At 43.4% G+C, this 22,206-nt stretch overlaps 1 protein-coding gene across 3 annotated transcripts in view; it reads left to right on the top strand.

The window, feature by feature from the left end:
* The first annotated feature begins 6,729 nt into the window (after nucleotides 1–6,729).
* Nucleotides 6,730–22,206, top strand: part of CTCF (CCCTC-binding factor) — a 53,190-nt gene continuing 37,713 nt past the window's right edge. Inside the window, exons 1-3 of one of the 3 annotated variants that reach the window (XM_047710417.1) lie at nucleotides 6,731–6,963; nucleotides 11,632–11,743; nucleotides 12,969–13,081. The gene's annotated coding sequence lies outside the window, so the exon portion shown is untranslated. Of the gene's footprint in view, nucleotides 6,964–11,631; nucleotides 11,744–12,968; nucleotides 13,082–22,206 lie in introns of all 3 variants that reach the window. The other 2 variants (XM_047710419.1, XM_047710418.1) reach the window with 2 other exon arrangements.

Here is a 22,206-nt window from a genome sequence, read left to right as displayed (position 1 = left end):
GGATGTAGGCTACGTAAAGTCCTTTAGATTCTAGAAAGCAGTAATTTGAACTAAGAGATTAAAAAATAAACATGGCTTTTTACAGGGGTCTGAAGAAAGTAGATATCAGTAAAGAAAAAAATCCTTGTGGTCTGGGTAGGAGATATGAAGTGGCAGGTCTTTAAAGTGTTAGGACAAAGGGTTGCCCTTGACACTAAAACTTTCCAAACATCTTGTAAGGTTTAGTATCCAAAAAAAAAAAAAAAAAAAAAAAAAAAGGTTTAGTGTGACTACTTTGCACCCTAGTCCAATGGTGTAGAATGACTTGCTATCCTCCAACATTCTTGTACCCTTTTACACTCCTGATTTTACACTCCTGATGATGGCTTTTCACCTTACATGCCTTTGCCTTGCTTGTTAGTGCCTTCTGACCCTCTACCACCCAGCTGAAATGAGATACTCCTAGAGAATGATTGACTCTCCTTTATCTATGAATTCATTTCTTCTTGTTATAACCATTATTGCAATAATTGTTTTTTGTTTTATTTTGTTTTGGTGTGGTTGCGTGTTTTTTTGTTTTGTTTTTAACCAGTCTGAGAAGTTAAACTTTGAGTTCAAGGACAGGAAACACATTTTGAGTCCTTTTACATCTCCAGGGCCTAGAACAGCAGGTACTCAATAAATGTTTGCTAAATTGGAATTATATCTCACATAATAGATACAGACACAACATGGTATTCAGGTGTAACTTTAGGTCTTACCCCAAGTGAGCAAGAAGATTCCTGCCCATTTTTACTTAGAAAATCAACACCTCTCCTCCATTGTTGATTTTCTTGCTTAAAAAAAGTTTAAACACACACACATAAATGATCATAATAATTGCTGACTTTACATGGGTCAATGGGGGAACCAAGAAAGATCTTGTAAATAGAATTGTTTCCTGAGAATTACAGCACAAAGTACACCTTTCCAAGAAAGAATGGCTCTTGGGGCACCTGGGTGGCTCAGTGGGTTAAGCCTCTGCCTTCAGCTGGGGTCATGATCTCAGGGTCCTAGTACTGAGCCCCATATCAGGCTCTCTGCTCAGAGGAAAGCCTGCTTCACCCTCTCTCTCTGCCTGCCTTTCTGCCTACTTGTGATCTCTCTCTCTCTCTCTCTCTCTGTTAAATAAATAAATAAATAAATAAATAAATAAAATCTTAAAAAAAAAAAAAGAAAGAAAGAAAGAATGGCTCTCAAGCCAAGGAAAGCCTAGTCAGTAACTGATTCTGTTAATGACTCTAGAAAGACTGTGTCCACCAGAAGGATGATTTGGGAGTGAAGGTAGGTAACAAGAAGCATAAAAATAAAAGAATAATTACATTTTTGTAAGATTATAAAATCAGTAAATTACATTTTTTGTAAGATTACTGGTGTCTAGAATTATGCCAAGAAACTTACTTGCATTTTCTTGTTTAATCCTGTGCAAAGTACAATTATCATCCTATCTTACAGTGAAGAAATCTACAGTTGTTACAATTTACCCAAGATCACACAACCAATAAAGAGCCAAGATTAAGACTCAAATCCTGGACAGTCTGACTCTAGCATCCAGAGAGGGTGAGAGTAAACATTTATGTTATATAATTTATATTTCTTTTTTTTTAAAGATTTTATTTATTTATTTGACAGAGAGAGATCACAAGTAGACGGAGAGGCAGGCAGAGAGAGAGAGAGGGAAGCAGGCTCCCTGCTGAGCAGAGAGCCTGACGCGGGACTCGATCCCAGGACCCTGAGATCACGACCTGAGCCGAAGGCAGCGGCTTAACCCACTGAGCCACCCAGGCGCCCCTATAATTTATATTTCTTAATCTAATTAACTGCTCACCAAGCTTTCTAGTAATTTGGCTTCCCAGGAGGCTCTTCTGTAGGGAAAGAACATGCCTTGTGCCAGCCCCAGGACACTGGCCCACTTGCCAGTTAGTAAAGCAGCACTCTGCTTATCCACCAAGCTCCTGTGAACCTGACAAGTCCCTAAGGAAGAAATACACTCTTAGGATACAGACTGCATTTCTTGTCCTGCCTGTGAGGCTGAGCACCAGATCCTGGAACGTGGTGACTTCACTAATGCCATGTCGTAAGCCTACAGCCCCAGCTGATAATGCCCTGAACTCCTGCGGCCTACAAACCTTAGAATTCACATCAAGCATTCTTCCTTAGGGGCGCCTGGGTGGCTCAGTGGGTTAAAACCTCTGCCTTCGGCTCGGGTCATGATCCCAGGGTCCTGGGATCGAGCCCCGCATCGGGCTCTCTGCTCAGTGGGGAGCCTGCTTCCTCCTCTCTCTCTGCCTGCCTCTCTGCCTGCTTGTGATCTCTATCAAATAAAAAAATAAAATCTTAAAAAAAAAAAAAAGAATTCTTCCTTAAATCACAGAGTGGTTTTAAATCACCACAGTTCTCATTGGTGAGGTAGTCTGGAGTAGTACTGCAGGGAACAACTCTGTCCTTATTTTCATCATCCCAGTGGTTTCACAGGCTCTCATGATCATAATGCTTTTCATGCTCAGCTTGTTTCTGTCCAGGCTGAAACATCCTATCCTTTGGTCTTGTCTCTCCATTTCTTGGTCTTGGAGTCAATTCCATGAAGTAGGACATATCCCTGTTTCCTACAAGGAGAAGAAAACACTTCCTCTTGTCCCTTTCTAGTGATCCTCAGCATTTCCTCAGCCCTGGGTCAGAATAGTACCTAGGATCTTTTTCTTCAGAAAGCAGACTCCAAGGCCACTTGGACTCCACTCTTGGCTTCTAACTGATGCCTCAGAGGTCATACGAATTGATAGTTTTTTTTTTTTTTTTTAAGATTTATTCATTAGAGAGCAAGCGAGCTAGCATACATGAGTGGCAGAGAATCTTCAACCAGACTTTCCACTGAGTGCTGAGCAGAGAGCCCCATGCAGGCTTGATCTCACGACCCATGAGATCACCACCTAAGCAGAAACTGAGTCAGACGCCCAACGGACTGAGCCATCCAGGTGCCCCTAAAGATTTTATTTTCAAGTAATCTCTACACCCAATGTGGGGCTCCAGCTTAGAACCCTGAGATTGAGAGTTGCATGTGCTACTGACTGAGCCAACCAGGTGCCCGTGATATAATTATTATAAATATAGTTGTCTCAGGCTGCTATAACAAAATAACCACTGACTGGGTGACTTATAAACAGATTTATTGCTCACAGTTCTGGAGGTTGGGTAGTCCAAGATCAAGGTACCAACATGGCTGCATTCTGATGAAGGCCCTCTTCTTGGTTCATAGCCGTTGCCTTCTGGCTGTGTCCTTAACATGGTGGAAGGGACCAGGGATATCCATGCAGCCTCTTTTATAAGGCACTTATCCAATTTGTAAGGGTTCCACCCTCATCACTTAGGTACCTCCTAAAGGCCCCACCTACTAATATCATCACATTGAGCATTAGGATTTCAAATATGAATTTTGAGAGGGACACAAATATTCAGGCCATGGCAGCTGTAAATATCATTGTAAATATAGTTTAAGTTTTTTCCATCTAAATACACTGACTTATATTTGCCCATATTAAAGCTTTAGAAAACATTCTTATAGCTTACTCTTTTTTTTTTTTTAAAGATTTTATTTATTTGACAGAGAGAGATCACAAGTAGACAGAGAGGCAGGCAGAGAGAGAGAGAGAGAGAGGGAAGCAGGCTCCCTGCCGAGCAGAGAGCCCGATGCGGGACTCGATCCCAGGACCCTGAGATCATGACCCGAGCCAAAGGCAGCGGCTTAACCCACTGAGCCACCCAGGCTCCCCTCTTATAGCTTACTCTTAAAGATAAGGAAGATGGTCTGAAGTAAAGTTTTATAGTAAGTTTATTAATCAGATTATTAAAGATGCCAGAAAAAAAAGAAGCTAAGAATTTAAGCGCAAGTCAGCCTTGTTGTTCCTAGTACACAGTTCCTAGGTACACCAGGAGGTGTCTGGGGTGGAGCACTGAAGAAATTGCAAGATGCAAATATTCCAGAGTAATTTCCCCTAAGTTTGCCTTTTCTTTACTTTTGAGCCCTCTGGTATACATAAGAGACAAATGGGATAATTTGGTTTCTAGAAAAAGGGATCACATGTAAATTTTCTGAATAGTCACACATTTCTAGAATATTAAGTGATTAATAAGGCAAATACCTGAGATCAGGAATCAGAAAACTTGGGCCCTGGGGTTGAGAAACCAAATGATCTCTTTTCTGCATGTCTGTACCCAAGCAGCTGAATATTGCTGGAAAAAAACACATATTGCCCAACTGGTTTAACTTTAAATTCATGATTACAAACTTCAAATGGATAGCCAATATTGCCAGTCCTACATACCCAATGTAGGCAGTCCTACTAGGAAAGTTGTAAGCTTGCTCCTCCCACCCTCAGCATTTGCACTGATCTTCACCTTTATTACCTTAATTATCATAGTGGAAGCATCCTGTTCCTATCTAAGGTCAGTCCTCCCAGTTTCCTTCTATCCTGTCATTGATTTCACTCCTATATAGGTCAAGCAAGCCTTCTCTCTCCTGTATCACACCCGAGGGCACATAAACATGCTCCAGAATCCTGCCATGTTTTTTTAAAGTTTTTTTTTTTTTTAAGATTTATTTAAGTAGGCAGAGAAGCAGCCAGAGAGAGAGAGAGAGAGGGGAGGAAGCAGGCTCCCTGCTGAGCAGAGAGCCCGATGCGGGGCCCAATCCCAGGACTCTGGGATCATGACCCGAGCCGAAGGCAGAGGCTTTAACCCACTGAGCCACCCAGGTGCCCCCTGCCATGTTTTAAAACATCTCCTCCCTTGACCCCAGATCTTTCCACAGTTATCCCTAAAGTTTTGCTCCCTTCACAGCAAAACTTTTTTTTTTTTAAGATTTTTTTTTAAAATTTATTTGACAGACAGATCATGAGTAGGCAGAGAGGCAGGCTCCCTGCTGTGAGCAGAGAGCCCGATGTGGGGCTCGATCCCAGGACTCTGAGATCATGACCTGAGCTGAAGGCAGAGGCTTTAACCACTGAGCCACCCAGGTGCCCCCACAGCAAAACTTCTTTCCACAGTTATCCCTAAAGTTAACTTTCCAGTTATCCCTAAAGTTTGCTCCCTTCACAGCAAAACTTCTCATGTTGCCTACATATGCTCTATTTCCTTACTTTTCCATTCATTCTCAACCCATCCTAGTGAGGTCAAAATCTCTTGATTTACACCACGAATCAAGCCAAATTCGCCAATGATAGTCTCCACTGAATTCCAAGGTGACCAATCCAATAGCCCTGTCTCTGGCCCAAGTTGACCTCTCAGCAGTACTAGACACCGCGGACCACTTCCCCCTACCTAAACGTTGTCTACCCTTGGATTCCAAATTCAACACGCTTGTGGATTTCTGTCTTCCTGGCTGCCCCCTTTCAGTTTTCTTCTCCATTATCCTATTTCTAAATGCTGAAATGTCTAGGATCTGGCCTTGGAATTTCTCTGCACTCTTTTCTCCAAGTGAAAGCCCACACACATATACATAGTTCATGCAATTTAAAAACACCTGATTGAGTTCCTACCACCTAAATATCTGAAGATTTTACATTACAAAAATCTAGATTTCTGATTCCCTTTTTCAACAAAACTCCCAGAATATCTGTCAATATTGGGCTGGCATCCTCATAATGGGAACAATCAGCTGAATGGAGCAGAAACTGTCTCGTTGATGCTGGCTCCGACTGTTATCCGTGATATCTAAGGTATGGGAGTTCAGAATACAGTCTTGAGTCAGATTCCCTTAAGTACCAAAGGCGCTCCTCCCTGGGTCACCAGAAAATCTTCCAGTCTGCTGTCGGTGAATTTCGTCTCTGGTTGGGTAGAATCCGCAGGTGCATCCTGGGGAGGGGAGGGACGACCGCACTTTAAGGGGCTGAAGGGCACCGCCCACAGAGAACTTCGCTCTCGAACAGAGATAAGAAGCGTAGGTTTTAAAATACAGCATTATATCACGCCAAATAATAAAGTTCTTTTGACAAAAGGCCGGTGTGGTCGTGTATAAGCATCAAATCTGGTCTTCTGTTGGCCTTTCTTGGCTTAAGCGGACTGGTGACACCAAGGGGAAGCCCATGCCCTCTCCTCTTGCACCCTGTTTTAGGAGGCGGAGAGCTCCCTTAAAAGCCGCTGGGCAAGGACAGCCCTTCTCATCCTCGCGCCACAGGGGCTGTACAGTTCTGAGGAGTTGAGAGTGTATGGGGACCAACCGGCCTTAACGCAGTGGCGGGCTGAGGTGGGGAGTTGGGAGGGAGGGTCCGGTCCAGCTAGGGCGGAGACTTGGGCGGGGCCCGGCCCAAGAACCGCCTCAGCCACACTGCCTAGCCCCGCGCGCGCTTCCTCCAAACACCCTCCCTGCCCCCCCCCAACCCCCCTTTACGGATTCGGGGCCAGAGACTGCGGCTGTAGAACCAGGTCAAACAAGCCTGGGATCCTGTACCGCCCAGAGGCGGCGGCCTCCGCCCAGGAAACCCCACCCAGCGGGAGCCCGGACGTAGCGGCGCCCGCAGAGCCCACGCGCGAGCGGGCGAGGGCGCGGGAGGGCGCGTGCGGCGTGACGCGACTCGCGGCGCGTCCCGTGACGCCATCGCGCCCGCTTTTGAAAGTTGGCGCCCGGGGCCGCCTCCCATGCTGCCCTGCGCCAACCCCTCCCCTCACCTTTCCTCCCCCGCCCTCCACTCGTCGCCCGGCCGGCCCCCCCACCCGTCCCTTCCCTTATCAGCACCCGCGGCCCCGGCAGCGCCGACGCAGGCGCACTGCACCGCGCCGCCGCCATTTTGTGTCCGAGCCTGTGGAGCGATTAAACCGTGCGCGGAGCTGCTTCTTTGGCGGCAGCGGCGGTGGCGGTAGCCGGTGCGGGTGCGCGGAGCTGGCCGGGGACGCCGGGTGGCCGGAGCGGTGGAGCGGCGGCGGAGCGGGCGCTGCAGGGGGTGTGGCGCGGAGGTAAGGGGGCCCGGGGTGGAGGAGGTTTCGCGGGCCGCCTCTAGGTGTCACGATGGGGCCGCTCCGGTCGGCGCTGGCTGCAGCCCGGCGCCAGCGCCGCCGCCGGGGGGTGTTTGTCTCCCTCTACCGTCCCTGCTGCGGCGCGGCCGCCGCCATTGCCCGTCGCCGCCGCGGCCCGGCCGACCCCCCCCAACAGCCGCCCTCTAGGCCTCCCTCCTGGCGGCGCGCTAGGCCTCCGGCGGCGGCGGCGGCGGCAGCAGCAGAGGCCCGCGCGCCGGCGACTCCATTTTCCTTCCTTTGTCTCTGCCCTCGAGGCCGGCTCTTGGCCCGACTGATTGCCCGGCCGCGGCCCGCCCTCTGCCCTCCGCCCCTCCCGCGGCGGGTGGCCGCAGCCGAAAAGCGATCTCTGCCTCCCGGCTCCCGCGCCCGCCTTGCTCTAGGGTCCCGACCCACTGCCGCCACGCGCGCAGCCCGGTTTCCGTGTAGTATGGGTGTCGGGCCCTGGCCGACTCCTCTCCGGCTGCCCCTCCTCCAGCCTGCCCGGTCCCCGGAACCTACCCGACCGCTCTGCGAGCGTACCCCTGCCGCTTGGCTGCTCCGCGGTCGCTCCCAGTCCGCGCGCCGCCGCCGCTGGTCTCCGTCTCCGCCGAGTGGCGCAGGCGGCGCTGCTGCGGCTGCGAGCAGAGGGACCCCAGAGCTGCCGAGAGCTCCCTCTGCAAGGCTGGCTGAGCTGCTCGCGCCTCGACGCTGCCTGAGCGGGCGGGGGGACGCGCGCTCGCCGCCCCCGCCGGGCCCGGCTGCGCCCCCAAACTCGCGGCCGGGCTCTTCGCTGGACCTGACCGGTGCGGTCCCCCACGGTGGGCGGAAGACACTCGAGTTCCGCACCAAGTAGTTTTTCTACAGCCAGGATCGGACTCCACTTGTAGTGATAGCCTGACTTTGTGCGCTAAGAGATCTCAAAGGGATCAAAACTTAATTTCATTCTGATCTCAAGTGACGTGACAAATTACTGAATTCGGGATTATGGGGTGGCTAAATTGGATCCGGCGACCCTTTAGTTTCCTTCCCGCTTTAAAATGTCCTGACGCTAAGTTAGTACAGTATTTAGTACCTGATGCTTTAGGGCTAGGCGAAGGCAGTTCTGCCTCGGGATTGTGCAACCGGATCTAAAGCGCCAGTACGGCAGAATGAATTTATTCTTGACTCCACTGGTAATTTGCCCATATGCTGAAATATGAGGGTTGATGTTGTAATTGAATCCTGGGTCGCTAGTTGCAGTTGGTTTATAAATATCTACGCCTAATGTAACTACTCTTTAGTAGCTGACTTCCTGTAGCCCAGAGTTCAGCATTAAGTAAACATTCGCATACGTAGTCTTCATGCTTTGAGTTTAAATCAACTAGGAAAGTTAAAAATCTACGTCCCCTATAGGCGGCAAAAGAAGTTAAACAGGGCATATATACTAAATTTACTGTCCTTACCTGTTTTTTTTGAATGATTAAAAAGCTTCCTGTCGAATTGCCATAGTTTTCTCTTTTCTGTTTTCCTGAAATGTTTGAGCACTTTACTGTAGTACCTGCAGTAGTTGATGTGTCAGCTCGGGTTGTGTTGGAGAGAGGAAGATCTTGATTAACCCTTTTTTTTTTTTTTTTTTTTTTTTTTTTCTTTTTTGAGGAAAGCTCTGTTAAGCTTATGAGGAAATTAAAACAGCCTGGTGCTAAGTGAAGTTGTCTGGTCTGCTGTGTGTAATTTCAGTCTGTAAGATTTTGCAGGAATCTGGCTCTGTAAGAGAGTTTTTCAGCATTTTTTTCGGGGTGGGGGGAGAACCCTTCAAAACGTTCCTTCTCCCCCTCCTCTCTGGTAAAAGTAAAATTGCACTAACAAATCCAGTATTGATGAAGTGTTAGGTTTGGGAATAGAGCCATGCTTAATTGTCTAATAAATTAGTCCATTTGTGTAAGTTTTTGCATTCTTGAGATTTTTGGTTTTATTTTCTTTTTGACATGTGGATGGCAGGTAGTCTGTTTTACTTAAAAAAGTAAGCTCTCTACATGTTAAAGATTAAAATCCAGAAGATCTGTGATTGATCCACGAGTAAAGCTTGTTTGCCCTGGTTAGTGTTATGCTCCACAGACCATGTTTTGTTTCTTCATTCACTTTTGCCTTATAGTCACCAGCTGCTTGGACTTCCATATCATTCTCCTTGTTTTAATGGTATAGACCTTGTCTACAGAGTTGCTATTCTTTGAGATTTCCTGTATGCCAGGGATTCATACTTTTTTTGGAAAATGAAATCTACAGAGAATAAATTGAGGGAGGATATAAGGTTACCCAAAGGACCTTATTACTTAAATCAGCAACATGAGGAAGGTTACAGCAGTAATGTTTGCTCTCTTAAGAAAATACGGCTTATTTAAGAGGAACTGTAAAAGTCATCCTTAGGAGTCTGTCTATTCAACCAGCATAAGAAAATTTAGAAGCTGTAAAAGTCATTCTTAAGATGCACTCCAGTTTAAGAGCTTTAGGGTTTTGCTTTAAACAACACACAAAGTGAGGGAGTTCTTTTGGAGTGCAGAGGCCACCTGCGGCTGACTAGGGCCTCAAGGAGGAGTCCCGAGGCAGAGACTTGCACAGTGGTGCCTGCTGGCAAAAAGTCTCCTCTAGAGACTGTTTTTTGTTTCTGTTTGTTTTTTTGGGGGGGAAGGGTGGAGTTTTTTGTGTGTGGGGTTTTTTTTTTGGTGTGTGTGTGGGGGGTTTTGTTTGTTTGCTTGAGGGATGCTTCTGGCATCAAATTCACTCCCCAGCATCCATTTTATAGCCTCCATTTCTTTTCTTTCTTTTTTTTTTTTTTTTTTTTAAGATTTTATTTGTTTATTGGACAGAGAGAGATCACAAGTAGGCAGAGAGGCAGGCAGAGAGAGAGAGGAGGAAGCAGGCTCCCCACCAAGGAAAGAGCCCGATGTGGGGCTCGATCCCAGGACCCTGGGATCATGACCTGAGCTGAAGGCAGAGGCTTTAACCCTCTGAGCCACCCAGGCGCCCCCATTTCATTTTTTTAAACCAGAAATTTATTTGATCATCTGTCTACCTTATTTACCTGTCTTGGTCCTGGATGACTTGAGACTTTTCTGCTAGGAATTAGGTCCTCTTCAAACAACTAAAATTTGTCATAATTTAATATTTTAAGAAAGAGCATACAGGTTTGGAAAGAACAATAATGGCAAATGTATAACCTTGCAGACCCAGGTTTGCAGTTGGATGTGTGGATTTGGCATACCATATTTGTTTTTCTAAACATCCCTGCACTTTAGTCACTATCCACAAATCTTCCCTGGTAGTATCTTTGTGCATTCTCTTAGAGATCAGTATTTGAGTGCAGAGATGTGACATTGCATATACACTGCTAATATATACACCAAGCATAGTGATTTTTCCATGCTTGATCTTCATTTTTAGTCACCCTTAGAATGTTGAGTAAATAAAATCTCATTTCCTTTGAGGCATGCTAGTAACAATATATGGACTCCAATACAGAAGTGTTTGACTAGATATATTAATCCTCAGTTCAAGTTGTAAATTGCTTCTCAGCAGAGACGACCTCTTTAGCTTTAAGTATTTTATCAGCTTGGTTTTATGGGCTTTAGTTAATTATGAGGTGGATTCCCTCCTAGTTTTACCTTATATGCCAAATTCTTTGGAAACTCTCAGTTCAAATTTAGCACTTTCACTTGGGAGTTTGTTTTCCTTCTTTCCTTCCTTCCTTCCTTCCAAGTAAGTTCCTTTGTACTGTTGCCTGAAGCTTGATAGTTCGTTTATTTGTTATTTGGGGAGAGAATTATCAGCTAATAAAGTATTTCATTGCTGTGCTGCTCGGAATTTCAAGTCAATGAAAGCTTTCTCCATTGTTACCTTATTAAACTGAAAAATACAGTCTTGTGGTGTAAGCTAACTTAATCAGTAAAGCCACTACTTGCTGAAGATAAGGAAATATACTGTTAAAGGACTATTACTATATAAGAATTTTTTGTCAGCTTGAATATATAAATACATATGCCATTATTTGCTTGCAAGATCATAATGGGGTACTTATTTTTTTTTTTTAAGATTTTATTTTATTTTAAGTATATTCTGTATCCAACTTGGGGCTCAAACCAAAAACCCTGAGATTAAGAGTCATGTGCTGGGGCACCTGGGTGGCTCAGTGGGTTAAGCCTCTGCCTTCGGCTCAGGTCATGATCTCAGGGTCCTAGGATTCAGCTCTGCATCAGGCTCTCTGCTCAGCAGGGATCCTGTTTCCCCCTCTCTCTCTGCCTGCCTCTGTGCCTACTTGTGATCTCTCTCTGCTAAATAAATAAATAAAATCTTTCAAAAAAAAAAAAAAAAAAAGTCATGTGCTCCACCAACTGAACCAGCTAGACATCCCCACCGGGACATGTAGAAAAACAAATTACAGATCCTTTATCTATTAAGCAAATGTCTAAAAATATAAGTGTTTTATTGGCTTGATAGAATTTATGGAATGCCTCATTTAGTAATGTGACCTCTTAACAAGTATATTGTTTCTTAACCAGTTTTATCCATTTTCATCTTGCCCTTAGTTTGCTTTTCATGTTACGTGTGCATTAGTGTATATTTGGTATTGATAAAATTATTTGTGTTTCTGTTTAGAATGATCACAGATCTGGAGCCAAAGAACAAGATGCACTAGTGGACAGATTGCTAACCAGGGGCTTGAGAGTTCTGTTTTCCCTCCTCAAACTGACTTTGCAGTCACGGAGAGGTAAATGCTCTTTCCATTTCTTGGTCTTGGGAGTAGTAAATCCTTTCTGGGGTTGGAGGATTTGCTATATTGTTCTTGGGTATAGGAGATGGAGGACAGTGGGTGACTGAGGGTATACAGGTTTTATAGTCAGAATCTTTGGTTTGGAACTGTACTGCCATATACTAGCTGGGTGACACGGAGCAAGTTACTTAACCTCTCTACTCCTATGGTCCCCATTTGAGAGAGAACAATACCATTTACAGAGGCTGTTTTCCAAGTTGATGAGAATGTGTGTAAAGCATTAAGTACTATTCAGAGTGTGTACATAGGAAGACCCCAGGAAATGGTTGTTTTTCTGCAGAAACCCTTGGAATGTATTTTTTGACTATTAGCAAATAACCTCAAAAGTCCATGGCCCAAGGCAATTTGAAATTTTGATGGAATCCTGTCCTTGGGGAAATAGATCTTAGATAAAAGTTGTCTTAGTTAAGAGTTAGCCTAGCTCATGACCCATTTTTGCATCAGTTATAGTCTTTATGAATAGCTTTTAAAAAACATTTTAAAGTATCACTTAAAATTTACTGTAATCTATAATTTCTGTTATAAAATATCATGGTCATCATAGGGAACTTGAAACAGGCCTTATAAGTGTTGAGATCTGCTAGGCTTTGAATCTTATAAAAAAAGTGGGGTTCTGGGTAGGAAAATGATCTCTTCTGAGGCTATCAGAAGGCACATCTTTCTTATCCCCTAGAAGATGTGAAAATAGTTTAATTGCCCTTGTGTAAGAGCAAAAGAGTAAGGTGGGAATTGGAAATGTTGACATTAGATAAGCTTGTGTGAATGAATCATCTAAGTGACGGCTACTAAGATTTTTCTTACAAGCTGTGCCTGGAGCAAATAGGAGGAAGGGAGCAGGAGTGAAAGCTCTACTATTCTTCACATGTCTGTGTTCCATGGTCAGCTTGGTACATTGATAGATGGGAAGGAGGAGGTCTATGTGCTAGTATTCTGTCACTCCAGAAATAATTTGTACCCTGCAGGGTTTTTTAGGAGTGTTGACCCAGCATACATATTAATGAGTGCTAAAAGAAAAACATGACTGATTTGAAAAGCTATTTAGAAAACTATTGGTAAGAGTTTGGGGAATGGGGTTGTAGGAACATGTTGGTCACTTTTAAGTGTTATGGCTATTTAATTGTTTAGATCCCTGTTTCTCAAACTGGGATATGAATACCCTTAGGGTACAAAGTGGTATGATTCCGGGGTACTTGAAGTCACAAGATAAACATGACCCATCTTCTTGGAGCTTCAATTGTGCTCATTGAGGGGGCGGTGAGTTAAGTAATTTGACTGGTAAGTAATTTTTAAATTTTTACATTAAGACAAATACATGTTTTAGGATCAGAATAGGAACTCTGTATGATTTACATAACACAGTTTTTCAACAAAGTGGGTCATGAGTACCTGGGGATAAGAATTGCTTTTTGTATAGGTACTAAAATAGAAATACTTTTATTTTAGTATTCAAGAAGCAATACTTTTGAGCTCTAGAACAGCTCTACCATCCAGCTCCTTACTTTGTTCCCTGTAGTATTGTACTGTGGCATATAGATGTTAAATTGTATTAAATGGTGCTTGTTGGCTTGCATGCACGTTCCTGCGCATGTCCAACATGCACAAGAGCTCTGCACAGATTGGGAGGCAGTTCTCAATGGCTGGATGAAGTCAGAAATATTAAGACCATTCCAATGACCTAAGAATTACAATTTTTAAATAAAGCAATGAGCAAAATCAGATCTAAAATTGTAAATTCTAGGGGCGCCTGGGTGGCTCAGTGGGTTAAAGCCTCTGCCTTCGGCTCGGGTCATGATCCCAGGGTCCTGGGATCAAGTCCCGCATCTGGCTGTCTGCTCAGCAGGGAGCCTGCTTCCTCCTCTCTCTCTCTGCCTGCCTCTGTGCCTACTTGTGATCTGTCTGTCAAATAAATAAAGTTAAAAAAAAATGTTAAAAAAAAATAAAATTGTAAATTCTACAAAAGAGAATTTTGAAAGCAAATGTCACATTAACTAAAGCATAATTAACAATTTATACAGATTTTGTTACTCCCCCCATTCAAGTTGTCAAGTACTTAGAGTCATAATAAAATGGCTAAGTCTTAAGCTTATAGAACTTGTGACTCCTAAGATAGTTATTCAGAAGCATCTAAATCGTTTTGTGTCTTTTAGAATTACTAAGTATTGGGGCGCCTGGGTGACTCAGTGGTTAAGCCTCTGCCTTCTGCTCAGGTCATGGTCTCAGGGTCCTGGGATAGAGCCCCACGTCGGGCTCTCTGCTCAGCAGGGAGCCTGCTTCCCTTCCGCTCTCTCTCTGCCTGCCTCTCTGCCTACTTGTGATCTCTGTCTGTCAAATAAATAAATAAAATCTTAAAAAAAAAAAAAAAAAGAATTACTAAGTATTGTTACTAGTGTGTTGGTCTTAATAGAAGTGGCGCGTAATAATTATATTTTCTGTCTTTATAATATCTGTATTTTGAATACAAGTTTTATATTTGAACCTAATTTGTTCTAGATACAATGGAATGTGACTTTCTCGGAAACATATTTGAATTGGATCAACCAGATGTTTAGACGTGCTCTAAATATTTATACTGTTCATTGTACACTTGTAATGTGTTCATTCAATTTTTTTTTTGATGGATCTTTAGAATAGTTAGTCGTTGTATGTATTTTGCATTAAGCTACAGTGATGACCACCAGACTGTACAAAAATTAGGTGAACCAAGTAAATTGGGACTTTGTAGATGAGAAGATGATATCAGTCAAAATCTGTTGAGCAGTAGAGAAATCGATAAGTGAATAGGGCCACACCCCGTTGGGAGTGATGTTTGACAACCATAAAAAGAAACCATTGGGAATGCTATTAACCAGCAAAATGCTAATGAAGTTTGTTGGGTGTTGTGTTTTTTGGTTTTTGGCGGTTTTTTTTTTTTTTTTTTTTTTTTTTGAGATTGATTTATTTATTTGACAGAGACACAGGGAGAGAGGCAGCACAAGCAGGGGGAGTGGGAGAGGAAGAAGCAGGCTTCCCGCTGAGCAGGGAGCCCTATGTGGGGCTCCATCCCAGGGCCCTGGGGTCATGACCTAAGCTGAAGGCAGACGCTTAATGACTGAGCCACCCTGGCGCCCCATGACTTTTTTTTTTTTAAAATATAGTTTACAAAAATTGTTATGGAATAAAAGTAAAAAAACCCGGACTAGGCACAAAGCAAGAACTCAGTAAGTAATTGAATAAATGCCTAGGAAAAAGACTAAACAGACATGGAAACACTGGTCAAAATAAAATAAAAAACTAGTAGTGCAAGGGTGGCTAGGTCTGGGGTAACTTTTCCTGGTTTTCTATAGTTTGTATAACATCTTGTAGTGCAAATAAATTTTCCTTTTTTTTTTTTTTAATTACCACAATTTGGGAATGACCATATTTGATAATGGGAGAGTGAGTAAATATGAGTATCTGTATAATAAGGTGTCATGCAACCATTGTATTATGTATAGTAACATATTGAAAGGGAGAGATTTGAGACATATTTCATAAAGCAGATTATCAAATAGTATGCACAGATATGTGTGTGTATATAGGGAGGGGACTATGGATATAAACCAGAACGTTTATATAAAACCTGTAGGGGCGCCTGGATGGCTCAGTTGGTTAAGTGTCTGCCTTCAGCTCAGGTCATGATCTCAGGGTCCTGGGATCAAGCCCCGCATAGGGCTCGCTGCTCGGCAGGGACCTGCTTCCTCCTCTCTCTCTGCTTGCCTCTCTGCCTACTTGTGATCTCTCTCTGTCAAATAAATAAATCTTTAAAAAAAAAAAAAGTGTCTGCCTTCAGCTTAGGTCATGATCCCAGAGTCCTGGGATCGAGCCCCATGTTGGGCTCCCTGCTCAGTGGGGAGTCTGCTTCTCTCTCTCCCTTTGCCCTTCCCCCTGCTCATATGCTCTCTCTAACTCACTCTCTTTCTTAAATAAATAAGATCTTTAAAAAAAATTAACCTATAGATGTATATTCTTGGTGATCTGAGTTTTCTCATACTTACATGTTTTATATAATTTTTAAAAGGAAAAGGAATACAGTACAGTAGGAAGTAGTAGGAAGAAACTTTTTGATAAATATAGTGAAATAATAAAAGGCATTTTTGTCTAGTTTACTCTGGCAGTGAAGTCTCGATTTGAGTGGATTCAAAGCCTTGCCAGAACACTGTTGCAGAAGTGCAGGCAGGAAGGAGGCTACCGGCAGCCATGCTCTGCCCAAGTGTCAGAAGGAATTGAGGTTGCAGAGGCAAGTCTTAGAACTTTCCTCCCTTAACATTTGGTCTTAAACTTTTTTTATATCATCTGAATAATGTTTAGTTTCATTCTTTAGAAGAGTCTAATAATTAAAGAACTATAGTAAAACCTAAAGAACTCTTATTTTCTTTCCACAGAGATAAACACTATTAATACTTTGGTGCGTTCCCCTTTGGGTTTTTTTCCCTTCACTTTTGTAAGTGGGCATGTATATTATAATACAGTTTGGTGTTTGGGGTGTTTGTTTGTTTGTTTGTTTAGAGAAGGTAGGGAAGAGGGAGAGAGAATCTCAAGCAGGCTCGGCACCGAGCACAGAGCCTGAGTCAGGGCTCTGTCTTGCAACTCTGAGATCATGACCTGAGCTGAAATCAAGAGTGGGTTACTTGACAGACTGAACCATCCAGGCGCCCCTGTATAATACAGTTTTAAAGACAAAATGTAATTGTTCTATATAAGTATTTTGTAACTACTACATTAAATAAAAACGCATGGGCAGAATATTTCAAACAGTACAAAATGTGCAGTGAAAAGTAGTAACTTCTTTCCACCTCTGATCCTCAGTTTACTTCTCCAGAGGTAATTAATATTAATTTTTCATATAACCTTCCAGAGAAAATTCTGTACATGCATAAACATATGTGTTTCTGTATCCTTTTTAAAAAAAAATACAGATGGTCGAATACTATACACATTTGAGCTGTTTTCAGTCTTGCTGTTAGAGAAAGATGTTCTAGTCGATACCCTTGCGTGCACCTTTTTGGGCATTTGTACTAGTGTATTCATAGGATGAATTCATAGCAGTTTAATTGCTTGTATATTCCTGGAAGAGGGAATGGCATGCACAAAGGCTCAGAGGCAGGAGGGGAAAAACCTAGAAACTTCTGGGTACTGAAAGCAGTTTAGTGTGATTAGAGCAGAGTGTATGGGGCTGGATGTAGATCTGCTGATAGGTCCTTAAAGAACCCCATAGTCTAAATGAAAGAGTGTAGACTTCATCTTATAGGGGAGGTTTCAGAATTGAAGTTTCCTTGCTGGTGATAAATTTCCATCTTTAGAAATCTTTGTCCACTGTGTGAAAAATGGTGGTAAGGAAGCAAGAGGGAAGCAGGGAAACTAGTTGAGAGGCCATCACATCTGTCCAGGCAAGATGTTAAGATGTTAAACCCGCTTGGCTTAAGGTAAGGGATCTCACCAGAAATAATATTTATGTAGTTTTATTTGTTTCATTTTTGTTTTGTTTTTTTATTTTTATTTTTTTTAAAGATTTTTATTCATTTATTTGACAGACAGAGATCACAAGTAGGCAGAGAGGCAGGCAGAGAAAGAGAGGAGGAAGCAGGCTCCCTGCTTGAGCAGAGAGCCCGATGCGGGGCTTGATCCCAGGACTCTGAGATCACGACTTGAGCTGAAGGCAGAGGCCCTAACCCACTGAGCCACCCAGGTGCCCCTTGTTTCATTTTGTTAAGCTAAGTTGGAATCCTAGCCTGCATCCTCTTTTGTACTCTTTCTTCGTGTTACATGTTATGAACATTTCCCCCATTAGATACCCTATGTTATCTCAAATTACTAGGAATCTGCTTCCTTATTGCTGATTGTTAAGTTTTCTAACCTGTTCCTTTGGGGATAAGTCTCTCGGTTTTGGCCCTCTTTTTTTTGCCTCTCATACTTCATCTCTCTGCTTCCCATTATTTGAATTATTTCTACTAAAGGATTAAATAGACTTTGGGGCACCTGGGTAGCTCACTGTGGTTAAGCCTTTGCCTTCGGCTTAGGTCATGATCTCAGGGTCCTGGGATGGAACCTGGCATCAGGTCTTTTGCTCAGCAAGGAGCCTGTTTCCTCCTCTCTCTGCCTGCCGCTGTGCCTATCTCTCTCTCTCTCTCTCTCTGTCAAATAATAAAATCTTTAAAAAAAAAAAAAAAAAAGAGTGAATGGACTTTGAGTAAGAGCCACATTAATTGTACATTTGAGTGCATAGATTTGAGAAGTCCAATAACTACTCAGAGTCCTTTTCTGATTCTGTTCTTGACTGTTCCCAGTAGTAGATACTTGCTGATTTAGTGACTTTTAGGTAAGGGTGCATCTTAGTTAATGGCTAAGTTGATTATCCTATCAACTATATAGCTATGGCTTTCAGCATTTTTCACACTAAAATTAAATCCTCTGTTTCTTATTTTGAAGGAAGATACCTCCCCAATAAGAAAGGTAGCAAATAGAGTCCTAAAATGTCCTAGATTGGTAAGGGCTTTTGAAGAGCAGATGTCTTGATGTTCTGTGTTCAGGGAGAGTTGGTGGGGTGGGAGGGACGGGGTTGGTATACAATGATTATACCTTGACTTTGAGCAGCCTTTCTAGGTTAAAACACATCCTAATAGAGGGAGGAAGGAGCCAGTCTGGTAGATGGAATCTAATGTTTACAGTGTTTTTGGCTGACATAAAGATTCCTCATTAAATTTCTTGTACTTCAGAAGTGCCTGGGTGGCTAAGTCAGTTAAGCATCTGACTCTTGGTTTTGGCTCAGGTCATGATCTCAGGATCCTGAGATGGAGCACTGCATGGGGCTCCTTGGTGAGTGTGGTACCTGCTTAAGGTTCTCTTTCTCCCTTTCCCTCTGCCTTTCCCTCCCTTAAAAAATTTCCTGGAGGGGCACCTGGGTGGCTCAACCATTAAGCGTCTGCCTTCGGCTCAGGTCATGATCCCAGGGTCCTGGGATCTAGCCGCACATCGGGTTCTCTGCTCAGCAGGAAGCCTGCTTCTCCCTGTCCAACTCCCCTTGCTTGTGTCTCTCTCCCTGTCAAATAAATAAATTTTTAAATTAAAAAAAATTTCCTGGACTTCAGATGTAAATGCCACTTAGTAGAGTGGTGTACATTAGCCAGCCATCTTTTTCTAAATAGATTTTAGAGACTTCTTCCTGATTCTTGGTTATAGACAGGTGGACTGCAAAGCTAGGAAACTACCTTTTGCTCCATCCTTTTGTACACCTTTGCTGTATGCATTTGTTAAAATTTCTTCTCTTGACTTTTTTAGCTAGGAAGTGGGGGTACTTGTTCCCTTCTTACCTACAAGGATGACTCCAACTGATAACCTAAAAAAAAATGTAGGATATTAAACTCAGATGAGGGGCGCCTGGGTGGCTCAGTTGGTTAATGCCTCTGCCTTCGGCTCAGGTCATGATCTCAGGGTCCTGAGATCGAGCCCCACATCAGGCTCTCTGCTCAGCGGGGAGCCTGCTTCCCCCCTCTCTCTCTGCCTGCCTCTGCCTACTTATGATTTCTGTCAAATAAATAAAAATAAATCTTTTTTTTTTTTTTAATAAATAAATAAATAAATAAATAAACTCAGATGAAATTATAGGTCATCTGGCAATCTTTTCATTTTACAGAAAACAAACCTGAGAGGCAGTGATTTTCCTGAGGTCATAGACATAGGACAAGTGCTTCTGCCTTTTTTTTTTTTTTTACTTTTCCCCATACTGGCTCCGAATAGCCTCTGGGTTTCACAGAATATTCTACTGCATTTGGTTCTATAGCTAGTTATTAGATACATACTCATTTTTTTAGATCACTTTTTTTTTTAAGATTTTATTTATTTTTTTTGACAGATCACAGGTAGTCAGAGAAGCAGGCAGAGAAAGAGGGAGGAAACAGGCTTCCTGCTGAGCAGAGAGCCCGATGTGGGGCTCGATCCCAGGACCCTGGGATCATGACCTGATCCGAAGGCAGAGGCTTATTAACCCACTGAGCCACCCAGGTGTCCCTAGATCACTTTTTTTTAATTAAAGATTTTATTTATTTATTTGACAGAGATCACAAGCAGGCAGAGAGAGGGAGGGGGGAGCAGACTCCCTGCTGAGCAGAGAGCCCGATGTGGGGCTTGATCCCAGGACCCTGAGATCATGACCTGAGCCAAAGGCAGAGGCTTAACCCATTGAGCCACCCAGGCGCCCTAGATCTCTTTTGATAGAAATAAAAATCTGTGTATATTTATAGAAAAAATGGTGTGAGGGATGCCTGGGTAGCTCCTTTGTTAAACATCTGCCTTCGGCTCAGGTCATGATCCCAGGGTCCTGGGATTCAGCCCTGCATCAGGCTCCCTGCTCCTCTGCAAGCTTGTTCTTGCTCTCCCGCTCCTCGTGCTTGTGCTATCTCTCTCGGTATGTCTCTCTCTGTCAAAAAATAAATAAAATATTTAAGAAAAGGAAAAACAGCGTGAAGACTATACTTTGTTACTACCCTTGAGCATAGTATACCTGTGCACTGGCACATGTTAGGTTTTTTGTTTTGTTTTGTTTTGTTTTTGTTTTTTTAAGATTTTATTTATTTGACAGATCACAAGTAAGCAGAGAGGCAGGCAGAGAGAAGGGGGGGAAGCAGGCTCCCTGCTGAGCAGAGAGTCCCATGCGGGGCTTGATCCCAGGACCCTGGGATCATGACCTGAGCCGAAGGCAGAGGCTTTAACCCACTGAGCCACCCAGGTGCCCCACATGTTAGGTTTTTAGTATGTGTCACAATTTCTTTTTTAACATTGTCACCAACTTTAAAGGTTGTCCATGTATACACTGCGTTATTAGACTCTTTAGACTCTGACCATCAGTAATACTAATGCTTGGTCTCTAGTACCAGCACTGTTTGGATTTGAGCTTATTTACTTCTTTCCTCGTAACTCAGGACTTCTTAATCCTTCAGTAGTTTCTCTTTGATAAGAACAAACTATCGTTGGAGGTCACTGTTGGTTAGCACCTATTTTTGGTATTGTCCAGTTGGGCCATTGAAAGTTATAAATTGTTTCAGCCCACTACTTTCTATTTCTTTATTAATTCTGGTATAACACCTCTGGCATGGCATGGTCATGACCATATATCATAGAGCAGGTATAAGATATTTTATATTCACAGAGGTTTGTGTGTAAGTATTCTATAATAGTGGAGGATACCAGGCGCCTGGGTGGCTCATTGGGTTAAAGCCTCTGCCTTCGGCTCGGTGCATGATCCCAGGGTCCTGGGATCGAGCCCCACATCGGGCTGTGCTCAGCAGGGAGCCTGCTTCCTTTCCTCTCTCTGTCTGCTTCTCTGCCTACTTGTGATCTCTGTCTGTCAAATAAATAAATAAAATCTTAAAAAAAAAATAGACTTGCCATGGATCCTCAGCCTTCCTCATATTCTCAACAGTAAAAGACTGTAGGACTGCTCCAAAGACAGTGTAACTCTGCGGTACTTTCAGGGCTCAGAGCAAAGCAGAGATATGGTAGTTCCTGACATTGTCACCCTTGGGAACACAAAAAGAAGTGAGGCATTAAGTTGCTCTATGCCCGCAAAAGTGTCAGAAGCAGAGAGGGGTAGCATGTGGTTGGGAACCAGCTTTCACTTGGTACTATGGCGCTAGTGTGTTGACTCCCAGATAAACTTTGTATTTGGTTTCATGTGTAAATGTTCAACAAGCGAAATAAACAGGCTACCTTTCCTGAGGAATCAAAACATGGCCTCTGAAGCCAGGTCACCCTAATAAACCTGAGATGGTTTAGTATGGTTCCATTCAGTTGTGTTGAATTTATTTGCAGAGAATTTGTCTGATTCCATACATATTTAAAATTTTCCCCCACCTACGGTCTCCTCTTTTAGCATGTTCCTCTCTACTGTAGTTTGCCTATCAAGGTCCATCTCATCCTTTAAGATCCAGCTTTAGCGTTTTCTTTCCTTGAAGCCCTCTATTACTCACTTAAGCCATCCTTTGTGCCAGGGTGGTGGGAAGTATGGTAATCCCTGTTACAGCGCTCATCACACTACAGTGGGCCCTTAAACAGTGTGGAGTTAGGGATGCCAGTGCCCCCCACACTCCATCTCCAACTTGAAAATACGGGTATTGGGGCGCCTGGGTGGCTCAGTGGGTTAAGCCTCTGCCTTCGGCTCAGGTCATGATCCCAGGGTCCTGGGATCAAGCCCCGCATCGGGCTCTCTGCTCAGTGGAGAGCCTGCTTCCTCCTCTATCTCTGCCTGCCTCTCTGCCTACTTGTGATCTCTGTCTGTCAAATAAATAAATAAAATATTAAAAAAAAAAAAAAAGAAAATAGGGGTATTACTTTTAACTCCCCCCAAAATTAACTACTAACAGCTGTTGACCAGAAGCCTCACTAATGAT

Source organism: Lutra lutra, chromosome 17 (genome assembly GCF_902655055.1).
Source record: "Lutra lutra chromosome 17, mLutLut1.2, whole genome shotgun sequence".
Classification (NCBI taxonomy): domain Eukaryota; kingdom Metazoa; phylum Chordata; class Mammalia; order Carnivora; family Mustelidae; genus Lutra; species Lutra lutra.
Note: the sequence above shows the minus strand (reverse complement) of the source record. Positions and strands in the feature narration are given on the sequence as shown.